The sequence below is a fragment of the Protopterus annectens genome, chromosome 11.part0 (genome assembly GCF_019279795.1).
Source record: "Protopterus annectens isolate FY-2018-M chromosome 11.part0, PAN1.0, whole genome shotgun sequence".
Classification (NCBI taxonomy): Eukaryota; Metazoa; Chordata; order Ceratodontiformes; family Protopteridae; genus Protopterus; species Protopterus annectens.
In genome coordinates, this window is record NC_056745.1 from 1,479,423,950 (window position 1) to 1,479,447,993 (window position 24,044).

General features: G+C 39.9%; 1 long non-coding RNA gene across 1 annotated transcript in view; it reads left to right on the forward strand.

Annotated features, from left to right (window-relative positions):
- LOC122815921 overlaps positions 1–18,760 on the forward strand; it is a 119,338-nt gene extending 100,578 nt beyond the window's left edge. The window contains exon 2 of the long non-coding RNA XR_006367014.1: positions 18,043–18,760. This is a non-coding gene — a long non-coding RNA (uncharacterized LOC122815921). The remainder of the gene's footprint in view (positions 1–18,042) is intronic.
- Positions 18,761–24,044: the final 5,284 nt, after the last annotated feature.

Here is a 24,044-nt window from a genome sequence, read left to right on the forward strand (position 1 = left end):
ACTCGCTTGAACCTAATATTCCTCAGATTTTGCAATACCTAACTGAGATGCTGGACAAAGGCCTATCCTTCTCATCAATTAAGATCCATGCCTCTGCCATTTCAGCTCTTTACAATACGGACCCACCTATTTTTTCTCATCCACTGCTAAGACAGTTTCTCAGAGGGGCCAGAAACATAAGACCTCCAAGGAGAGCTCCAGTCCCTACATGGGACCTCAATTTTGTCTTGGAAGAACTCACACTGCCTCCTTTTGAACCAGCCAATACAGCAGAGATAAAATACTTGTCATGGAAAACCGCTCTTCTCCTAGCAATAACCTCAGCAAGAAGAGTCTCAGAGTTACAGGCACTAATGGCTGTGGAACCTTTTATTATTTTCCATCAGGACAGGGTTTCTCCAAGGGCAAACCCGACATTTATGCCTAAGGTAGTGTCCAGCGTGGCTCTTAACCAAACCATACATTTGCCTACCTTTTATCCAAACCCACAGAATAAGGGGGGAGAGACTTCTGCATACTTTGGACATACACAGCACAAGACTAAAGCCTTCAGAAAAACTGAGCAACTCTTAGTGACATATGCTGCAGGTTCCCAAGGAAAAGCCATTTCAAAGCAAACTATTTCAAAATGGATAGGCCACTGCATTCGTTTCTGCTATTCTCAACATGGCAAATCAGTGCCCAAGGGCATTAGGCCACATTTACCAGAGCAGCAGCCACTTCAGCAGCCTTCCTCAGAGCAGTACCAACCAAGGATATTTTGGAGGCTGCAACTTGGACTTCAGTGCACACTTTTACAAAGCACTACCATTTACCTCTCTACTCTAAATCTAGGGCAGGCTTTGCCACTGTAGTTCTGCAGGGCCTCATAGCCACTCCAAACTCTATTTAGGCCCAGCCACCAAACTTCAGCTTTGGGATTCAACCCAAGTGTAATGACTGCAACAGTGAAACACGATGAACATAGTACAGTTGTGTACCTACCATAAATGTAGATGTTAGTGTATTCACTGTTTCAGTCCAGGTTACCCTCCCACCATCCCCCTTTTTTCTTTGCTGGGATTTATCTGTACTGCTCTATTCTATACAACCTATGTGGTGTATTTGCTTGTGGATGAAGGTTATGTGCATGCTTTTTTATGATCATAATTTTTACAGCCTACCCTTTTGGGGGCACCTGACATCTGGGGCAAGAAAAACTGAAGAAAATGGCGTCTGCTGCTTCTTATACCCCTGTCGCACTGACGTCAGGGAAGAGGCGGTGGCAACCGACGCCGGACCAGGACTTTGGAATTCGGGCCGACTGCGGTTAGCCTGCCAGCAGGATAACCCAAGTGTAATGACTGCAACAGTGAATACACTCTAACATCTACATTTATGGTAGGTACACAACTGTACTTTACTTAATGTGCAGCCATCTTGGAAGTCAGTGAATGTGTCTTTTTGGTAAATTTCAGTTACTAGATAGTAAGTGTACTGCCTAGATGTCAGCAAAGAAAAAAAATTAGATAAACATGAAAGAAAATCATTCACAAAAGTTGAGGAGAAAACTGGAAAGAATCTTGCAGCTGTTCAGCAGAAAGCAGTTCAGGCACTGACTTTGGTCTAAAATAGGATTTCCAGTAATCCAGAGGAAGAAATAGTCAAATGTGCTCAGAGCTGATTAAAATAAATGAAATCTGAAACCCAAAGGGAGTATATCAACCCAAATAAAAGGCTTGAAAAAATGGAAGAAGTTCTAAACAGATGTTCAGATGAGCTGATAAAACTGCAAAAGTCAAAATGAAGAAAAAGCTGGCTGAGTATGAGACTGCTCAAGGAGAGCCGTTTTAAAAATGGTAAAATTAGAGGGCAGAACACACAGGGAAAGCCTGCTGTACCAGTGAAACTGGAAAAAAAGACTGAATTTGATGAAAGCACAAACAAACTGGACCTGGTATTCCACAGCAAGAGTTGCTAATTCAAAGGGCACAGTGTATGTTCCAAGCTTGGCCATGAGAAAGCACAGACCTCTAATAGTAAAGATATAATTTTTCCAGCAGAATGAGTTGATAAAACTGTGGCAGAAGGGCAAAGTACTAAAAGTTGGAGACAGTGTTTGATGTACTGTGAATAATTATTTTCAACTGGCAGAAAATTGATTTCAGCAATCGGAATGTCACGAAGCAGGTATTGAGAGTCAAGCTGCTGTATCCAGCAGTTTTCAGAATATTTTTTTTCTGGAGTATTCACTTTGATACAGAACACGTTAAGGAGGAAATGTGAAAGTTTGTCCAGCAAAAAGTGAGCCATCAAGCAGAAATGGACTGTGCTGCTTATTCTGATGATAAAGCTCATAGAGAGACTATGCCAAATTGTTTCCACTGTTCCAAAGGCAAATGCTTGAGAAACTGAGAACCACAGGAGTTGACTAGAAGAAACAGGAGTACATTGGAAATTAAATGGAGTTGAAGTTGGGATATGAAAATCAACAGGAAGAAAATCAACAACTCGTTAATCACATTTGTGAAAAAAGGGAGAAAAAGAAAACCTGGAAATATTGGATGACTTTGACTTTGTTAAACTTGTAGGGGGACTCCAAAGCATATGCCTCACTTCATGTCCTTAATGTTTGGAAGAACATTAATGAGAGCAGAAGATGAAGGAAAGAGGTAAATGTAAGAAAACAATCTTTAACAGTATTTTTATAAAACATGAAATAAACTGCCTATTACATAATAAAGCAATTTCAGTTATTTTTGTGTGTTATAAGGATACTAAAGTAAACTGGTGTCTCTTATTTAGTTTTAAGAAATGTAGGCACTGCAGTATAAAAAGGAAGAAAGCATGGACAAAAGAATGTTTGAGATGATAGACTGTACTCTTAAGTTGTTGAGGTGAGAGATTGTATAAAAGTATAGAGTATGAGAAGTAAAATTTGTGGAATAATGGAATCACTGGATTAAGACCCATGGCTTAATCTGACAAATATCGGGTTCTTGTATTTCTATGGAGACAATCTGATGAGGGCAGTAAAAATGGAATACTTTTTTCTTTCAATGTCTAAAAGATAATTTTTCTGAAAGCATTCAAGTTGTTTTCTATATCTGAGAAAGGAATAAAGGTAAAACAAAACAGTACTTGGTATAAGGAAAAGAGTAGGCTGTACCATGCATCATAGTAGGGATGACCTTCATTATAGGTCACTTAAAGCCTGTGGCTGTCGCTGTCAGTTTGGGACAAATGTTCCTATTAGAATGGTTAAAAGTCATTATTTGAAGATGTATACAGTTTTGTAAGTTTGTATTAAGTTAATAGGAGTGTTTTTTGAGGGCTTTCATTTATACAAAGTCTTGTAAGATGTGCATAGCTGTATAAAAGATCAACCTGCCAAACATTAATGTATGCATGTAACACAAATGCTGAAATTAGACATTTAAAAAATATCTGTTCTACATAACAGGTGCAAATAACTTATTATAATGGCAAAACTTTCCATATTATCTTTGAATGTGAATGGTCTCACAGGTACATGCAGAAAAGAAAGAGTAGTGAATTATATTAAGAAATGCAGAATGCAAATAGCTGCACTACAGCCAGATACATTTGGAAAGAAGTGAGCATGTGAATTTGATAGAGAGGATTTCAGGATGGTTAAGCGAAATATCTGGGACAAAGAAAGAGTGCTTATTAAATGCTACAGGAGCTCCAATAGTGATAGAAGAGAAAGGTAATGGTAGACTGGTAATAGTAAGGGGCTACTGGTAAATTAGGAGGATTACACTGGCATGTATTCATATTCCACCTAAAACTGCTGTAATGGAGCTTAAGGAAATTCTGGGAGAAATCTGCTTTCAGCGGGGAATATTTGTGATCTGCAACAGTGGGGGATGTATCAGGGGGCCTAAAATGGAAAATGTAACAAAAGAGGGTAGATTTTGAAAACATTTATGAAAATATTTGGTATGGAAGATGTTAATTTAGTAGTAGGAGCTTGGAGAGAATTTAAATTTTATTCCCCAATGTACAAAAACTGGGCTAGGGTAGATAGAAATTATTTTTCGCAAGAATGCACATTTAATTGATAAAGGTTTCAATATGCATCCAGTAACTATTTCAGATCAAGTGCTGATAAATAAAATAAAAACAAGACACTGGCACTTCCCCACCTATCTGTTAAACAGAGAGGAATTTAAGGAATGGGTAGGAGATATTACATTTCTTCAGAAAATTATAGGTAGAGAGTAGGATAAAATGAAATTGTTTACAAATAGGGTAGAAATAAAAGAAAGATATGGTTAAGAAGTAACGCACATTATTTGGATGGACTGACAAAGGTTAGTATTGCAGAATAGGGTGAATTTCACAGAAGAAGAAACGCAATTGCGGAGTGCTAATGTAAAGTAATCGGCTACCTGGATAATAAACATGAGTTCAGAAAGATATTTTTTGATAATTCGAGCACAAAAGCTTTTAGCATAATGGCAAAGTGGAAAGAGTTGTTGCTCAGCTTAGAGAGCCTCTGATAAGGAAAATGACCAGAGATCATGTAGTGGAATTACAGATGTTTCAAAAATGTTATGAAAATCTGTATAAAGCAAAGGAGTGTGGAAATTAAGTAAAATGGAAGTGTTTATGGAAGAATTGCATATGCCAAGGTTATAGAGGTAGGTGAGGCTGAATATTAACAAGATTGAAGGAGATGAGACAAAAATGGTTATGTATAATCTACAGGAAAGTCTCCAGGAGTAGATGGGATTCCTGCGAAAGTTTGGAAGCTAAGAAGGAAGAAAGTGATAAAGGTCCGGAAGGTTTTGTTCAGCATGATTTTAAAAGGAGGCAAAGCACCAGCATCTTGGAGGAAAATTGAGGTGGCTGCAGTATCTAAAAGACGGTAAAACCCATCGGATCCTGCTTCATACAGGCCCATTTTGATTCCAAACCATTAGTGTTTGTTTATAATGGCTAAAATAATGGCAAAGGTGATGCCAAAATTGATAAATCAGGATCAATGTGGTTTTGTGGAGGGGAGGCAAATATTTGACAACATTAATAAAACATTCGTTATCTAGAGGGAATTAGAATGTGAGAAAATACCACTGTTAGTGGGTCTTGGTGCAGAGAAAGCTTTCAACTGAGAAAACAGGCACTTCAAGTATGACACTGGAAGCATTTGCATTTCCTGGCACAATCATAAGGATATTTGGGAGGATATATGAGGGGGTTCAGTGGTGAAACTTTAAATGGGGGTTCCTGTCTGATATGTACTAGTTGAACAAAGGAAACAAGCAGGGGTGTCCTCATTCCACTTATTTGCTTTATATTTCAAACCACTGGCAAAAAAAATAAGGGACTCTAAAACGGAGGATATTATTGGTACGGTAATCAAGAAAAGTTGGATTTATTTGCAGGTATTATTTTCTACCGGATAACCCAGACAGAGACACTTCAGTGTTGTGGAACTCAAGTTTCAAGTCTTTTCAGGTTACAAAGTTAAGGAAGATAAAATAAAGGCAATATCTGTAAACTGTGTACTTCTACACAGATTGGTTCAGCAATATGCATTTTCTTGGGGACGTTAAGTACTTGGGGTGTGGGTTAAAACTGGTTCTGCTATGGCAGCTAAACATGTGTAAGAAGAGACCAAACAAAAGATGATACAAAAACTGAAAAAGTGGAAGTTCTGATTTTATGTTTAGTCCCTTTAGTTTTATATATAGGTCAGGTATATTTTTACCAGTCAGAGGAGAAGTTGTGGTTAGCAATTAATAGAGTTGAAGGGTTTTATCTGGGAAGGGAAGAATACAAGAGTCTAGTGGGATAAGTTGATCCTTCCAATAGAACAAGGTGGTCTGAGGATTACCTGAGTTGAAGGGATATTTCAGAGCTGCACAGATGTTCATCGTGTTTCACTGTTGCAGTCATAACTGTAGGGTGCTCCTGCCGGCAGGCAGCCCGAGGTCGGCCAGAATCCCAAAGTCTGGGTCCGGCTTCGGCTGTACAAGCCAGTACCCTGACGTCAGTACGGTCTGAGGATTACCTGAGTTGAAGGGATATTTCAGAGCTGCACAGATGTTCATCGTGTTTCACTGTTGCAGTCATAACTGTAGGGTGCTCCTGCCGGCTGGCAGCCCGAGGTCGGCCAGAATCCCAAAGTCTGGCTTCGGCTGTACAAGCCAGTACCCTGACGTCAGTACGCTCTGGTACATAGCCCTCAGCCGACGCTATCTTCTCCAGTCTTTCTTGCCGTGCGGTGGAAAGCAGCTCGCAAGTCGTTGGTTGGCGATTTTTGAACAGCGTTTTTGGTTGTTGTCGGTCCGAAGTTTTTACTTCTCTTCTCAAAGCTAAGTACCCCGTTGGGGAATCTTTTTCTTGTTCCTCCGATGTCAGAAAAAGTTAATTGTATTACGTGTGGAAAACAAATACCTCATAAAGATTTCCACTCTTACTGTCTACCTTGCTTAGGCCCTGACCACGATGTTTCTTGTCAGTTCTGTGCCAGGTTTAATTCTCGTACTATCAAACGCAGGTACGACTGGGCTCTGAATTACTTTGGCAGACGCTTCAATTATAGAATGTCATCAGGCACTACCGGAATTCAAAAGAAGCGCAAAGACAAGGACAGGCCTCCGAGGTCCAAACAGGACTCGTTGCAGCTGGAGCCGGCGTCCGGTTCGGCTGTCGTCAGTGGGGCGCTTTTGCAGCCCCTGTCGTCCGCCACTTCTGAACCGATGGCCGATACGGACTCCCATGGGGAGCCATCAAGGCCTTCTATTTTATCTGCTGCAGGACCTTCGGACGTCGCTCCCTCGGATGGGTCCGGAACCGATGTGCAGGTACCGGCTTCTGAGGGGGTATTCAGGCCTACTCACATCACTATTTCAAAGGCAAAGACAAAGACTCCTGTTAAGTCTAAAGCTCCTGCTCAAGCTTCTTCTGAATCTACTCCCAGGACACAGAAGCAATTGTTAAGGATGGCTGAAGATTTGCTTACAATGATTAGGGGTTCTCACCCCCCCCCCCCTGAGAAAAGGCCTCGACAGGATGTTCCTATGGATTCCTCTGACCAGGCTTCTATATCTTCTGTCTCTTCTTCTGATCAGGAATATTCTTTTCCTCCTTATGAGGATTCGGATGCTGAGGACTCCTTGCCCTCTGCCTGTCCGCCTGAAGATTTTTCTTTTGGGGAAACCTTACATGAGATGAGGGAACATTTTCATTGGGAAGGTCAGGATTATTCTGCTTCCAAGAAGAGACTTAGAGAATTCCTTCTTCTTCCTCAACATAGGCCTTTGGCTATCCCTCCTGTTCTTGACATTGTGGATGATGCTTTTTCCGAGGCTAATTTGAATCCTGATTCCATGCCTCCTGCTCCCTCTAAGCCTGATAGGTTTTATAGGGTTCCTGAGTCTCATTTGTTCTTATTTAAGAATCCTTCTGCAGATCCTGAAACTATATCTCGGGGTTCTAAGGCTGCTAAAGTTGCTACTTCTAAGAATCCTATTCCCTCTGAGAAGGATTCTCGTGCCTTAGACAGGTGGGGCAAAAAGGTATATACTTCTGCTACCCTTTCTGTTAGGGCTTTAAATTGCCAGTTTCATATGTTTAAGTATCAGCAATTTCTTTTGTCTGTTTTAAAGCAAAAGCTTGCTTCCCTTCCTGCATGTGCAGAGGATAAGGAACTACAGGATGTATTGCATGCAACTGAACAACTGAACAAACATAGCTTGCATTGTGGTTTTGATGCTTTGGATGCTTCTTGCAGGGCCGCAGCCTCTGGTACTGTTATCAGGAGACATGCTTGGCCGTGAGCAAAGTTTACCTGAACAGGTTAAGGCTAAATTATTAGATGCCCCTGTTCAGCATGATGTTCTTTTTGGATCTAAGGCTGAGGAGGTTATTAAAAAGATGGAAGAAAAGGCAAAATCTATGCAAACTGTGTAAGATTTCTTGCAAGTTCAGCCTCCTAGATTTTCCAGGAATTGGCCCTCCAAAAATTGGTCCTTTCCCACGTCTGACAGGCCTCAAAGGGGAAGATATAGACGTTCCAGAGGTCGTGGCCAAGCTCAGGCCTCCTACAGATCGAGGCAATGGACTGCTTCTTCACCTAGAAGGGGAGAAGACAGATCCCAATCTCAAAGAAAGCAAACTCAATGACTCTCTCGGTTGGGCTACAGGACCTCTTTACCTGGATGCCCCTCTCGGAGGAAAACTTTCTTTTTTTACAGAAATTGGACTCATATTACCCAGGACAAATGGGTATTGGACGTGATTTTAAAAGGCTACAAATTCCACTTTCATACCTTGCCAAGGGCTTTCGGTTGGCCAGATCTGCCAAAACATCAATGGTCAGAGGCCTTAAATCAAGTGGATGCTCTTCTGGCCATGAGAGCCATAGAGCCTGTTCACTCAGAGATGGGAAAAGGTTTTTATTCAAGACTGTTTCTGGTTCCAAGAAAACAAAGCTCATGGAGACCTATTCTGGACCTTTCTGTGTTAAACAACGTTTTGGAAATTCCAAAATTCAGGATGCTTACTCTGCAGCAGCTGATTCCAATGCTCTCTCAGGACGCCTGGATGGTGACATTGGACCTAAAGGAAGCTAATTTACACATTCCCATCAGGCAGGAACGCAGGAAATTCCTCAGGTTCAAGGCAGGTTCGAGACACTTTCAATTCTCTGTACTGCCCTTTGGTTTATCTACTGCGCCCAGAGTCTTTACCAAGTGCCTGGCACCAGTAGTGGCTTATTGCAGACTCCAGGGGATTCAGATTTACCCCTATTTGGACGACTGCCTTATTCAGGCAGACAGCAAGGATCTTTTACTTCAACATCTGGATTTTGTTCAACGTCTTCTCCTCCTACTGGGATTTTCAGTGAACACAAAAAAGTCACATTTGATCCCTTCTCAACAAATGGTATTTCTGGGAGCCCTCTTAAATACAACCTTACAAAGGGCCTTCCTCACTACAGAAAAACAAATACAGCTGGCTTCAATTTGCAAGACTTTGGCAACTCTACCTCAGCTCACTGCAAGGAAATTCCTGCAGGCACTGGGCTACATGGCTTCCTGCATTCTGTTGATTCCAAATGCAAGGCTCCATATGAGAAAGCTTCAATGGTATCTGAAAAGTGTATGGTCGCAGCATTACCACGATCTGGACACTCTGATTCCTCTGATCCCCTGCCTCCAGAAGGAGTTCCTTTGGTGGTCCAGGGCATGTGCTTTAAACGAAGGAAAGCCTTTCCGTCTTCCTCAACCTTCTCAAATCATAACCACGGACGCCTCGGATTATGCTTGGGGAGCACATATTCTAGGCAATTGCCAGCAGGGAACCTGGACAAAGGATCATCTTCACTGGCACATCAATCTGAAGGAAATGTTGGCAGTTCAAAATGCTCTTCTAGCCTTCAAGAACCTTTTGCATCCAGGGCCTCTTTTGATTTACACAGACAACACCACAGTCATGTGGTACATAAACAAGCAGGGGGCTCTCATTCGTACCCCCTTTGCAGACTAGCTATGGCTTTATGGGACACAGCTCTAAATCTGAATCTACATCTCCAGGCCCAGTTCATACCAGAAGAACAGAATCTCTTAGCAGACAGCCTGAGCAGGAACATTTTAGATCCTCACGAATGGATGCTAGACACCAACTTATTCAACAGGATTACTGCAGTTTGGGGATGCCCCCAGATATATCTGTTTGCATCCCATCTCAATCAGCTGCCTCACTTTTGCACCAGGTCATTCCACAAAACAGCTTGGAAAGTGGATGCCCTGTCCTTCAGCTGGAGAAACATTTCGGGATATGCCTTCCCTCCTCTTCCTCTACTTCCTCGGGTATTACTAAAGATAAAACAGGACAAGCCCAAGTTCCTCATCTTGATTGCTCCAAATTGGCCTCGACAGTTTTGGTATCCAACTTTAAAGCACCTGTTCTTGGAGCCTCCTTGGATTCTCCCTCTGAACCCTTCTCTTCTGTCCCAGCATCAGGGTCAGTTGCTACATTCCAATCTCAAGACCCTTTGCCTGGCAGCTTGGCTCTTCAAAGGAATTTGATTTCTTCTAGTCTTCCCAAACAAGTTTTGGATGTTCTTTTGGAAGCTAGACGGCCTAGCACTAGGAAATCCTATGCCTCTAAATGGAAGAGATTTTGCATTTGGATGCAGGACCGAGGCTTGGACCCTCTGGTACCTGATCTCTCTCCTATTTTGCTTTACCTTTCGGATCTTTTGTCTAATGGACTTTCCTTTTCTTCCATTAAGATTCATGCTTCTGCTATTTCTGCTCATTTCAATACTGATCCCCCTGTTTTTTCTCATCCTTTGGTGAGACAATTCTTGAGAGGGGCTAAGAATTTAAGGCCTCCCAGGACTCCTCCTATTCCTGCTTGGGATCTTAATTATGTTTTAGAAAAAACTTACTTTGCCTCCTTTTGAGCCTGCTGCATCTTCAGATATTAAGTTTTTTATCTTGGAAGACCGTTCTTTTGTTGGCTTTGACTTCTACCAGAAGGGTCTCAGAGTTGCAAGCTCTCATGGCTGTGGAACCATACCTTATTTTCCACCAGGACAGAGTATCCTTGAGGACCAATCCTACTTTCATGCCTAAGGTGATTTCGAAAGTGGCTTTAAATCAAACAATTCACCTTCCTACCTTCTTTCCTAATCCTCAGAATAAAGGGGAAAGGATTTTGCATTCCTTGGACGTGCACAGACAGTTACGATTTTATTTGGACAAGACTAAAGAGTTCAGAAAATCTAACCAATTGTTTGTTTCTTTTGCCTCCAGTTCTCTTGGAAAGGCTATTTCCAAACAAACTATTTCCAAATGGATTTCTTATGGAATAAGATTTTGTTACACTCATCATGGGAAACAGTTTCCAGGTACTGTGAGAAGTCATTCTACTAGAGCAGCTGCTGCTTCTACAGCTTTTCTCAGGGGAGTTCCTACCAAGGATATCTTGGAAGCTGCCACTTGGAGTTCTGTGCATACTTTTTCCAAGCACTACAATCTCCCTTTGTATTCTAAGACCAGGGCAGGCTTTGCCTCTGCTGTTTTGCAGGGTCTTCTTGCTGCCCCTTCTTCTGTCTAAACCTCCTCCCTTTTTCACTGCTTTGGGATTCCACCCTACAGTTATGACTGCAACAGTGAAACACGATGAACATAGTACAGTTGTGTACACCTACCATAAATGTAGATGTTCGAGTGTCTTCACTGTTGCAGTCGGTGTTTCCCTCCCTCCTATCCCCTCTTTTTCTCTCTTTTGTGGTGTATTTGTGTTTCCTTGTTGGATTCATTTATGATTTATTGGGGACTTCTGACATCTGGGGCAAGAAAGGCTGGAGAAGATGGCGTCGGCTGAGGGCTATGTACCAGAGCATACTGACGTCAGGGTACTGGCTTGTACAGCCGACGCCGGACCCAGACTTTGGGATTCTGGCCGACCTCGGGCTGCCTGCTGGCAGGAGCACCCTACAGTTATGACTGCAACAGTGAAGACACTCTAACATCTACATTTATGGTAGGTGTACACAACTGTACTTTAAGGCTCCTGTACATAGCACAAGCATTCAAAGTGCAAAGGGATGAAGGTGAAATGGGGAAGCTCAAGAAACAGAGAGAGACTGTGATCTTTGGATGCAGATCTCTTAAGAAGACTAGCAATAACCATACAAAATATTGTATTCATAAAGTAGCAGAAAGTATTCTAAAAACTAGGCCAGCACTGGGATGGAGAAGGGGAATTCTACCAATAGGAATGACTGCAGTTAGGGATATAGACAATGGTGGGGGGAACTTATTGGAGAAAACTGGCAAAGGAACCAAGGTATTGGGAGCAAATAAAAGAGGGGAAGGATGAGAAAATGGGAAGATGCCAAGAAGTTATTTGGACCACAGGTTAGAGATTGCCCTTCCCTATCAGGGTTTGATATTGGAGTATAAGCAAAGAGAAATGGGGGGCAGGTTCCTAAATGAAAGAGAAGCAGTGATAGAGTTTTAGTAGAATCTAGAACAGAATCTGACATTAAAAAAGAATAATTAGTAGCGCATATAAAATATTTCATGATCACTATAAGAATCAATCAGAGGACGTTAGAAAGGATTGGGAAGAGACTGGATAAGCAATTCACAAAGAAACAATGGGAGGGTATATGTATGTCTCCCAGTTATCCAACACAATTTAGAAGGCTTAGGATTTTTGTCTGGAAATGTCTGTGTAGATATTTCTGTACCCCAAGTAGATGCCAGATCATTTTTCCTCAGGCAGACAGCAAGTGTTGGAGGTATGACTGGGAAGAAAGAGGTAATTGGGAACATTTTCCTGGGAGTGCAGTGAGTTGGACTTGTTTCCTGCAGGATGCACTGTTGGAGATGTTGGGTGGGCAGACTGATCTGATGAGGGAGATGATTTTTCTAAGCTATGATACCAAATCGAAACTGCCTAGGCATGGTAAGGCCTTGCTGTGTTTAATAATGATGGCTGCCAAAAAAAACAGTTACTAGAAAATGGAAATCGGAATCTAAACCAAGTATACTAGAAGTAGTGAATGTAGTAACAGAGATAAAACAACTGGAACTGAGATCTTTAGAAAAGGGTAGGAGAAAAACTACGTAGAAAAAAATAGGAATTGTGGGAACAATACATACAAGGGAGGAATGAGGTTTGAAAGGCGGCAGGACTTAAAGGAAGTATGTAATGTTTGACTGAAGAAGATTGGGTAGATTGTAAGTGATGTATAATGGTTGCAACTGGGAGTGTGTCAGCATGGTTTGTAATGTAAAATGCTTGCAACTAGGATGGTGTCTGTGTGGTTTATTTTCATTTATATAAATGTATGATTGCTGACGTCGTGATGGCTTAATAAAGATGTTTATTGTCAAAAAAAAAAAAGCAGGAATTAAATTTACGTAATGTTGCTTATGTTATAAGATATATATAGGCAATATATGTGAAGTAAAAGGTTACATTATAGTATGATTACTTTTATGTGAATGTAAATTTGCCTGTCACAAGTGAAAATTTACTAAAGGTGTTTGGGAAAAAAAAGAGTAACAAAAAAAAATATCTTTCATAAGTGCTTTTGCCAAAGGAAGGTTCTTCAGATCTGCCTAATTCAAAAATATATATACAAACTGGTATGCTGTGTGGGGGAGCCTTGTGATGAATTAGCAGAAAGATGAGTTTAAAAAAAAAAATCAAACTCTTAGTTTCATATGCTGAACTTTGATTGTGCTCTGGTTAAGTGGAGAACAAGCCATTCACTAACCAGTTGAGCTAAGATGTGGACCCAGCATGTGTTTTAATTATGTGTTAGTTGGATGTGCATTCTAGTGAGGTTACTTATCCAAGAAAGGATAGGGCTTACACTGGAATCTAGCCGTAAGCAGTTTGATAATCCCCTGAAATGCCCAGGTACAGATAAACAGTAAGGTCCAATGCTGTCTTGGTGTCTGTTAAAACAAGATTAAGCAAAATTCAAATGAACAGTTGTAAAGGTACAGATAACAGTCAGTGTGCCCATGTTAGCCATAGTAGGGTAGTGTGGTGATCTGTATGATCTTAAGCTTTGTGGCCCTTTCTTTCCATGGAGAGCTGTATTGCATTCCCTAACCTGCCTGGTCATGTGACCACTTGGGAATGGCACTGGATGTAATCTTAGTGTTACTTGGTTGTGTTAGTGTGGGGTCCAAGCCGAGATGGATAAGGCTATTAACTCTCTCTCTCAAAGTGTGTATCTCTCAAAGTATAAAATGTAAGTTTAAGAATGTCTCTTGTTTTAACTTAACACTAAGTTTAGCGATCTCAGTGTGCCCGGTAACATCTTCATGTGTAGCTGCCTTACTGTGAGGCAGTGTCATTGGGCTTATCAGGTTTTCTAACTTTTTGGCAAGGGCATCTGCTTAATAAGATTCAGTGGATCGGGGTGGAATGTGTATATGTTCTTACAAAGAGTTGAAAATCTATGGGGACAGGGCAGAGGGGAAGTATGTTGAGGCAACAATCAACATAGAACTATTCATACAACTTAAAACATTTGAATCAACATAGAACTATTCATACAACTTAAAACATTTGAATCAACATAGAACTATTCATGTAACTTAAAACATTTGAATCAACATAGAACTATTCATACAACTTAAAACATTTGAATCAACATAGAACTATTCATACAACTTAAAACATTTGAATCAACATAGAACTATTCATATAACTTAAAACATTTGCTGCTTTGATGCAAGATATCCAATACAACTTTGTTCAGTGATTTTAAATGTGCAACTTGACCTGATTAAAACTGTTCTCATGTACTAATTAAATCATACATTTTTATAAATGTCAACATCCACATTCATGATGGCCACTCTGTTTCCTTTATCAGCCTTTTTTTACTCTGTCTAATTCCTATTGGACAGCACCATAAGAGCTGTCTTCATCAGTCATCAAGTTCAAAATCTGTAATTAGGTCTACTGTTAAAAATTTTCCTTAACTCTGCTTCAAAAGTTTGTACAAAAGTGAAGACTGAATGCAGTGCTGGATTGAAAATACACTTTTGTAAGCATGTGCCCAGTATATCGTTAGAGTAATCTTCCTTTGTGAGTAAAATTTCAATTTATGCGTAAATCCTTAATCACTTGCATCAACAAAGTTAAAGAACATTAAAATGATGGCCATTAGAAACTCGGATTGCATATAGGTATATGTAGAGATTTGCTGACCTCTGGATCTCTCTCTTCCTCTCGCTGTCCTTTGATTCCATTACGTGTTGAGTTAGTGCAGTGTTGTCAGATATTGCCCTGTTGTGTTGGTGTTGGATGGAAGTGAATGCTGTATCTTGCTCATTATGTCTATAGACCTCCTTGGACCTGGTTTGTTGTATTTTGTCATTCTTGGTGTGAGGAACCTGGATGTTTTAGTCACTTTGTTTTTTTTTAATATTAGGTAAATTATATGCTTTTGCAGCGTTGTGGAATTCCTTTTTTGTCCTAATTACTGTAGTTATGTGCTTGTCCAGTGTTGAGAAAATTAGAGTAAATTCAGAGCAAGAGAAGGAAAATCACTGTCGCCTAAATGCAGTATCTAAATATGCAATTTCTCTCGAGTGTTTCTGTAGAAATTGATTCTTAAGCCGGTGTCATTGAATACATCCGTTGTAAGTAGGGCCCTGCTTTGTAATGTACATCAGAAACTTAGTCCCTGATGCTGAGTGCAACCTGCGAACTTTGCAAACACTTGTGAAAATAATGTTGCAAACCAAAGATTTGTCCTGGCACAGTTTTTCCTTTATTGTTTTAATAATTCATTTAAATCTGTACCTTCATTAGATGTAAACCATACCAAATTTGGCAGTACTTGACTTTACATTGAAACAATGGATTTATAGGTAAATAAAAAGGTTTGCATGCATCATGCCCACTGACGGATCACTGCTTCAACATCAGTTTCATTGCCTAACCTAGCTCCTACTGTCATGTCTTCCAAATCACCTGTATTAACATTAATAAACCAGTCCTTTGAATGTACTCCTTGCGAAAATTTGCATCTGTTCTAAAGAATGTGTGCTTTGATCACTTTATGAAGTTTTAACATAATGCCATTCATGGGATCCAAGCTACTCATGAAAGTAGGTGCATTATTATTGTTCAATACTGCTTTGTGCTTATGACAAGCAAACATCATGATTTTAAAAATCCAAAAACACTTTGTGAGGAGCATGAAATATATTAAGAAAAACATTACCAAGACAGAGGTTTATTCAAATGTTGAGCACTATCACTTTACAGTAAACAAACCGTCAGTGAAAAAAGAGCATATATATATATATATATATATATATATATATATATATATATAAATATATATATGTTTGTAAAGCAGGTAATGAGTTTAAGTACATTTTAATGTTAGTAATATTAAGGCCTGGAAATTTATTGGCCACTGACAAAACCTGCCAACTTAATTTGCTCCAAGGCTCCATATTGGGTCCTCTGCTGTTTTCCATTTTCATAAATGACCTTCATTTTTCTACCCCACTCTCTACCTGCATTCAATACGTAGATGACTCCACTATCATCTGTTCAAGTACATCCCAAAACGAACTTCATACTCTTACACAAAAAGCTTTTAGCACAATAGAAGAATGGTTTTCTAACCACTGTCTTCTCCTCAACCCCAAAAAAACCAAACTTCTGCTCTTCACACCGTCCCACTTCTCCACCCCTCTACATTTCACACTCATATCCAGCAATGGTGCCTTCATTTCCCCAGACCCCACCACTAAACTCCTAGGTATTACTATTGATAACCAACTAAATTTTGACACGCACATAAATAATACTATTAAGACTATTAACAGAAAACTCGGATCCCTATACAGAATCAAACCTTTCCTTACTCTAGAAGCCAGAACCACAATAGCCGGAACTCACTTAATCTCTACCCTATTATACGCCTCCCCCATATTTACCAATCTTCCCAAAAATAACCTTAACAAACTCTCTAAATCATATAACAACATAGCCAGATTTGCGACAAACTCTCCCAATATAACTCATCACTGTCAGAACCTTAAACAACTAGGTTGGCTTGAACTCCCCCACCAACTACAATTCAGCCAACTCACTATAGCTCACAAAGCCCTACATCAACCCAATAGCACCCCAATTCTTTCCACCCTCTTAATGCCATATAAGACCCTGAAGAATCTACGCTCCTCAAACAAATTATTGATTCTCACTACCCTATCAAGAAACTCAGCTGGTGACTTTTTTTTTTTTTTTTTTCTAACTCTGTGGGTAAAATATGGAATCTTTTACCACATGACCTAACTGCTCAGACCTCTCCAACTATTTAAAACTAACCTAAGACTTTTCTTCACTAACCACTGGTTATGTTCTTGTACCATTCCTGATTAACTCTCTGACCTCACAGTATCGAATACTATCTTACATTTTTACTAAATACTAACCTTTATTACTAATTGACTTATCATGCTAGTCATGTCTACTATTAGCCATGACTAACTTTGAAAACTGTTTCTTTAAAATTTGATACCTAAAGGATGTAACATTCTGCTAATGTCAATTTTCTTTATTTGTATCTCGGATTTGATCTGTTTTTTTTTTATTATTTTATGTGCTTGTATGCATATATGTATTTGTATCTATTCTCGTATGTTCCTTAATATGTTTCTTCATATATCTTATAAGTTTTTGTGGAGCTTTTCTCCCCGGTCCTCTACTGAAAATGGATATGTATTCAGTTAGACTAGCCCGGCCAACAAATGTAAAGTAAATAAATAATAAATTTGACTTCTAGTTTATCTAAATCACTTGTGATTTATTCACACCATCCATCCAATGTAAAACAAGTCATTGCATACAAGAGTGTGCTAAAAATAGAATTATCTTCATTTTTTGATAGGCAGCCGATGTTCTTTTGTCCTGTAGGCTAACTTCCACATGTTAAGCACATGAGACGCACTACACCACAACTGTTGCAACCATAATGCATAATAAACATTCCAAAGGTGTGATTTTAATGTAGGTCCTTTTTTTGAAGTCTTTGCATGCGTATATACTAACATAACTGCTAAGTGCCTTTCAGTTTATTTGCTAATTAGCCTTTTTAACAATAATGTCATTAGAACTCTCGAACTTGGAGAGACTGTTGTATAGAACGTCTTCCTTTGTTTACAGTTATGTACATTTCAGTAGTCAACATCCATCATTTGTTTAGGAGACAATTATGTTAAGCTGACCAGGATTTGTTCTAGTTTCATTATTTATGTAAAGTATAAAGATTGAAGAAGTGTATCATTTAAAAGGATGAAAGTGGTAAAGCCTTGAGAGATGATGTGGTTTCTGTTGTGTTTTCTTTAGCTTTTTAGATTCCCAAACATGTATTCTAATCAGTAATATGTAAAACAGACTGATGGTATTAAGTAAACATGATGAAATAAATGTTTTATTATTTATTTTTATAAATGTATGTTTTATGTAACATTTGTTTAAAAAAAAAAAAAAAACACTAAAGATTTTGTTTTCTTGTAGCCCCCAAGGAGCCAGAGGACCCAGTGATGCCTTCTACTTGATCCCAGAACCTGTAGTTGCGCCAAATAGTCCAATATGGTACTCTGCTCAGCCAGTGACTGAAGAGCTCATGCAGCAGATGTTGAGTAGAATCCTGATGATTCGAGAGGTTCAAGAAACGCATGCATCGCCCCGTGTATCAGCGTACTAGTGAAGTGCTTGAAGGTGCAAGGGCTAAATTATGCATTAGACATTGAGGAGCAAGTGTAGTTTTGATCACAGATTTCTGGGAAGAACTTGAATATTTAAAGTGTAGAAATATGTTGATGGATTGCAGGAATGACTAAATGCTCTTTTTTGACCATCTCCATTTACTGATCACATACAGATTACATCAAAACTATTTAAAATATAATGTGTAAACTTGTACAAACCTACAAGGATTTTTTTTTGTTGGATACTGGACAGGTTTATTTACGCTCAGCACTTGCTGTAGTACTGTTTTTGTTTGATGCCAACACTGATCTTTCAAAATCCCAAAATCCGCACTGCAGGATCTTCCAAGGTGCAATGGTTTGGCAGCCTGGAAATAAACTGCCAAACGACTGTGATATTTCACATTCGGTCTTAATTTGTAACAGTACTGTATTTGAAGAAATGTGTGAACTTGAGTTTCTTCTACTGGGTAATAGAGCTTAGCATCAAGTAATTTATAAAACGTGGAAATTATTTCGTGCAATGCAGCCATAATGGTGCTCCTTTTGTGGAGTGTGTCTGAATTATGGACTGACTTTTTTTTTTTCTTTCCTTGTATGATGCAATGCTTCCATAACCAGTCCACTACTGTGAACTGACTTCAGGGGAAAAAGTTCAGTTTCTGTATGGGAGGAATGTACAGTGTTTTGTTACACCTTTCTGTAAGCTTCTTTTACAAAACTTAATACAGCTGACGACGTCTGGTGCTAGAAAAGGAAAGGAGGACATGTCTAGTAAAATACTAGTTTTTTTTTTTTTTTTTTTTTGATTGAATCCTTATCAAGGAGCACTTTTTTTATTTCTTGCTGATAGGAATACCAAAATTTGGTATTTGAGACCGCTATGTTACATTTTTTATATAAGGAAGCTGTGAAAGCTGGTATTTTTGTTCCCAGCTTTGTGTGGTCATGTGACTGTTCTTCGTGCCTCATTGAGTTATCACTACAGATTTAAAAGACACTTGTGCATGCAAATAAGGTTTACAAAGAGAATGCTGATGTATAAACTATACAACCTTACCTCAGTAACTGGAGATTTGTGCCTTATTACAGCCCAGGCACTTGGAATAATTTCAGAGATGACTGTAAACTTTGATTAACTGTTTTAGTACCTTTGCTTTTACAAGGGGCATATATATTTTTCACAAAATTCAATACTGAATCACTAACAGAAAGTAATCAATTTGTTTATACCCGTGTTTGCCAGAAAACTGTTATTTAATACAAACTGATCACTGAGTTTTGATTTAGAAAAATAAAACTTTGAAAGAAGTAACTACTAGTGATTTCAAAGAAATAGCAGCAGACCTGTTGGAAGTGAAGTAGTCTGATTAGAAATAATTGATTAAGTATGCATCGACAGTGAATACTTCCAAACTTGTGAAAATACCATTAAGGTACATTCTCCAGTACCTGATTTATTGTCAGAGTTGGAATGTTTGGCAGTGGCCTACTAGTCCTTCGCAGTACACACAGACCTGCAGGCAGTTTAGGTGGACTGCCACTTCAGGTAGTGGCATGTCTAGCTGTGCAAGAAACTGAAGTTCTTGGCAAAAAAAAAAAAATTGATGCAGAGACAACATGTGCACTTCATACAGAAGGCACCCCAGCCCAGCCACTAAACCAAAGATCAAGGGTGTGAAACCATGCCTAGCAGCTGTAATGTGTGTGCGCTTCGTCAGTCTTCAAGTACTTGAACAAGCACTTGTTCCGGCCCTGATGTGTATGACCATCATAGGGATAATGCTGTGCTAGTTAGTTAATGAAGCATGTTTTATGAAGAAAATAAAAAATTGTGAAGCAGGGAAGTGGATGTGCAATTCCATCTCAAATGTTAGTAGCTGAATCGTTAACTTGTGATAGGGAAGAGAGTATTGCTGATCAAGTTTGAAGTCATTAGCTGTTTCCTTGTTATATCATTGTTGCATACACTATGTGCTTTTTAGAAGTGGCTCCATTTTGCTTCAAAATCACTTTTGCAATGCATCTCTGCTGTCAGTCCTGCTTTTGTTCCTTTTTACAACCGTTTGTAGTTGCCTTCTGCGTCAGGCCACTCTATACTAATAAGTCTCTTTTTCTCGTACATCTGTCAGTAGCAGGCATGCATACAGGCATAATTTCTGCTGACTGTTGGAAAAGAGCTAATTGTAGCATGCCATAGGATTATAAGGAAGTAGTAGGCAGTCTGTCTGCAGACCATTACAAGCCTAAGCAGTAGTCCATATTTGGACATTCCTTCTAGAATCAAGACGGGGTGGACTGAGGAGAATTTGAGACTGTTCATCCAATTACCTAAATTGTCCTTGAAGTTGGCAAGGGTGCTAATGTGCTTGACCTGTAGTGGAAATTTGTTCCAGAAGTGAGTGATCTGTTGGGATGTGAGTCTGTCACACCAATATGTTGAATTTATCTGAAGGTTTACCTGTCCTGACTGAGATCAAGTTGCATTATTCCAAATAGTTTGGTTTTCACCTCAGATATTTGGCCAGGGTACCAAAGCTTAATCTTCTCTGAATTTTACGTCCAATGAGTGACTTCAGCTGTCAAGTGTAAGGGTATAGAGGCAGACACATGGGCGTAGATTCTCATACTGTTCTGCTGCCAGTCCAAATGCAGGTCTCACACCCATCGGACTGATTTTCATGTGGTGCTCTGTTGGGGGTACCTTCCTTTAGTTATATAAATTGTTTTGCAGTATCTGTGTTGGATGTCAGCTAGGAGAGGTAAGTGCAAGGCCAGTAGTCAAATTCCCTATAAAGGCCTCCGCACCCTGTGTCTATTCTGCCTTGGTGTAGAACACTGCAACACCTGCAACATTTACCAATCCTTTCTTCCTAAAACTTTGCTAGCCTGTTTGTTTTCGCTCAACACCTTATTACAGATGCAACATCTTAAGTGTTTGGCCTACTCCAAGGATGGTCTGAGGAGGAAAGTAGAAAAGAGGATTATAGTCTGCTTGTATACCCCTATGCTTACGCACCAAGGTCATGTCGGATGGAAGATTGAGCTTTGATTACCCCAGCCAGACATAAGTGGTGAAATCCCATCTGTTTGGAATACTGCAACAATAATCAGTAGGCCATCTACTGTTACAGTAAGTTATTACACAACTGTACTTGGCATGAGGTACCATTTGTTCTGTGAAGGAACAGGAGGTTAGAAAGTCAGCCTTTTTTCATGGCTCAAAAGGCTAGGCACAGATTTCTACAGAGAAGTTTACAAGAGGCTGAGTACATTGAGGCCTTGCTAGTCTGTCCTGATAAGTTAAGGTTTTTGAGGCCACTGATCTTTTTAGTTATGAACGTCTGAGGTGTTTCAAGTTGAATGATATGTTTATACAAATGCATGCCGGTGGGGATATTTCTATATTTTGTAATGGTTCCTGTCTTCCTAACTTCTCCAAATCATTTGGGTTTCTAATAGCATGATGGGAATGCACTCCATTACCAAGTCAAAGTATGATTAAAGTTCATGAAATTAGTATTGTTTCAGTCTTTAATGTCTGCCAGAAGTGCTCTTCGCAGCACCTGCAGTGTGTCCAGTATTGACGACTTCTGCAATTCGTACGGAGTTGCATGTATTGGTAACCTATCTAAATATGATTGTAGATTTCTTTTTTATAAGACCCATTGCTCCTACTACTATTGGAACTCTCTGGGTATCTTTCTTCCACATTGCTCATTTCTGCGTGCAAATCCTGATATTTTATGAACTTTGTCTCTCTCTATGCAAGATGCTAGTCACTCACTAGGTGTGGCAATTTCATTGACCAATGCTACTTTTGTCTTCATTTCATGGACCACTGTATCTGGTTTTCTAGCATCTATCTTTTGAACTGTTTGTAATGGATAATCCCATGTAATGTAGACTTCATCATTTTTTCTGATGCTTTGTGACTTCACTGTTTTTCAGCCACTTAAGTACCATGTTTGCACAATCCCCAGTGCAATAGTCTTGCCACATTATGCCTTTCAGTATACAGTCCTTCTGCCATTAGTATGTCACGACCAGCAACAAGGTGTGCAACTATTTCTAATTCGGTTTTACAAAACCTACATTTATCTGTTTGTCCCACATGTTTAATAGACTTTGTAAACCAACGTGTATGTAGTCCACTATCTTATGCCGCCAATATTAACGTTTCCTCTCTTGGTTTGAATTCACCTCTCCTTAACCATTCCTGCTCTCGTTCCTGATCAACATGAGTTTTTTTTTCCCAGAAGCTTTCTATACTTGCAACTATATTTATGCATTTTCCACATTTCTTGCTTTATCATGTGGTCCTTCACCTTATATTCTTTTGTTTTTTGGCACATTCAGTTGCTGCCTGATTTTTATCTACTTCTGGTTTGGTTTCCATTCCTGCTTGATGCTGATATGCGTCTGCTAGACTAACCTGGAAAGTCATCCTAGACTTATTGTCCTCTTGCTTCAAAAATGTCACTACATTTGGGTCTTGTGAGGTCAGCAGATGTGCGAGTCCCATGATTGCAGATCTATACATGTAATCAGTTTCAAAGAGGCCCATCTTCTGAATGGGAAACATATAATCTTGGTGTGCACTAATTTTTATAAATCATTTGGTGAGCATTAAGCATCCTTGTTTTCCTATGTAATCTATCCAGCATATTTTGGGGCCAGTCAGTCATTCCAAAACTGTAAGTTATGACAGGAAGAGCAAATTGGTTTATAGCTTGGATTTTCTTCCTAGATCTCAATGCTGTTTTCAGGATTAATTTGTCTTCTGAAGTACTCCTTACTATGTTTTATTTGCATTTGTTCATGATGTTCTTCATCTCACATTGCTGCAGTCCTTACACTTGGGTAGTCCGCTGTCCTCGGTCGGCCCGAATATCAAAGTATAAGGCTGACGTCGGTCAAGGCGCATTTGACTGACATCAGGACGTCAGGGTACAAATGCGCATGACCGACGTCATATCCTCAGTCTTTTTTGCCGCATGGTCCGATGCAGAAGCAGCATTGCAAGTGCCGGTTGGCATTCTGAGATTTTTCGATTTCGAAGTTTCAGACCGAGTTCAAAGTTGGCTAAGTACCCCGTTGGGGAATATTTTCGTTTTTTCTTGCCTCTGTGATTTACCGGATGTCAGAAAAAGTCAATAATTGCATTTCTTGTGGGAAACAGATACCGCATAGAGATTATCATACTTTGTGTATTCCTTGCTTAGGGCCTGAGCACGACGTTGTTGGCTGTCGCTCTTGTGCTAGATTCAATAAACGCACTATAAAGAGAAGGTTGGATTGTGCCAGGTTAGTCTTTGGGAAGCGGTGCAATTATAAAATGCCGTCGGATGCACCGACGCCCGCTTCTTCGAAGAAGCGCAAGGACAAGGCAGTTAAGCCTAGGTTAGAAGAACCGTCTGTACCGGACGCCGGTTCTTTAGAGGTGTCGGTGGAGCCGGTGGCTCCACCGGAGGTTTCTTTGTGTTCCCAGGGTGAGACTTTATTATTGCAAGATGTGGCCTCTCAGGAGGCAGGTCAGGCTGAGGGGGCTTCTCAGGTTACTATACTCCCCTCCCTTCCTAGGGTGGCTAGGCCCTCTCCTTCTGTTTCAAAGGCTTCTCCTAGGGGCAGGCCAGGTTCAGTTTCAGTTGGTGTCACCCCTAGTTCTTCTGGAACTGTGCCCAAGAAGCATATGCTTAAAATGGCAGAAAATTTGATTACTTTGATTAGGGGTTCTATGCCCCCTCCTGATAAGAGACCTAGGGTGGAGCCTGAGCTAGGGAGTTTTGAGCAGGCTTCAGATGTTTC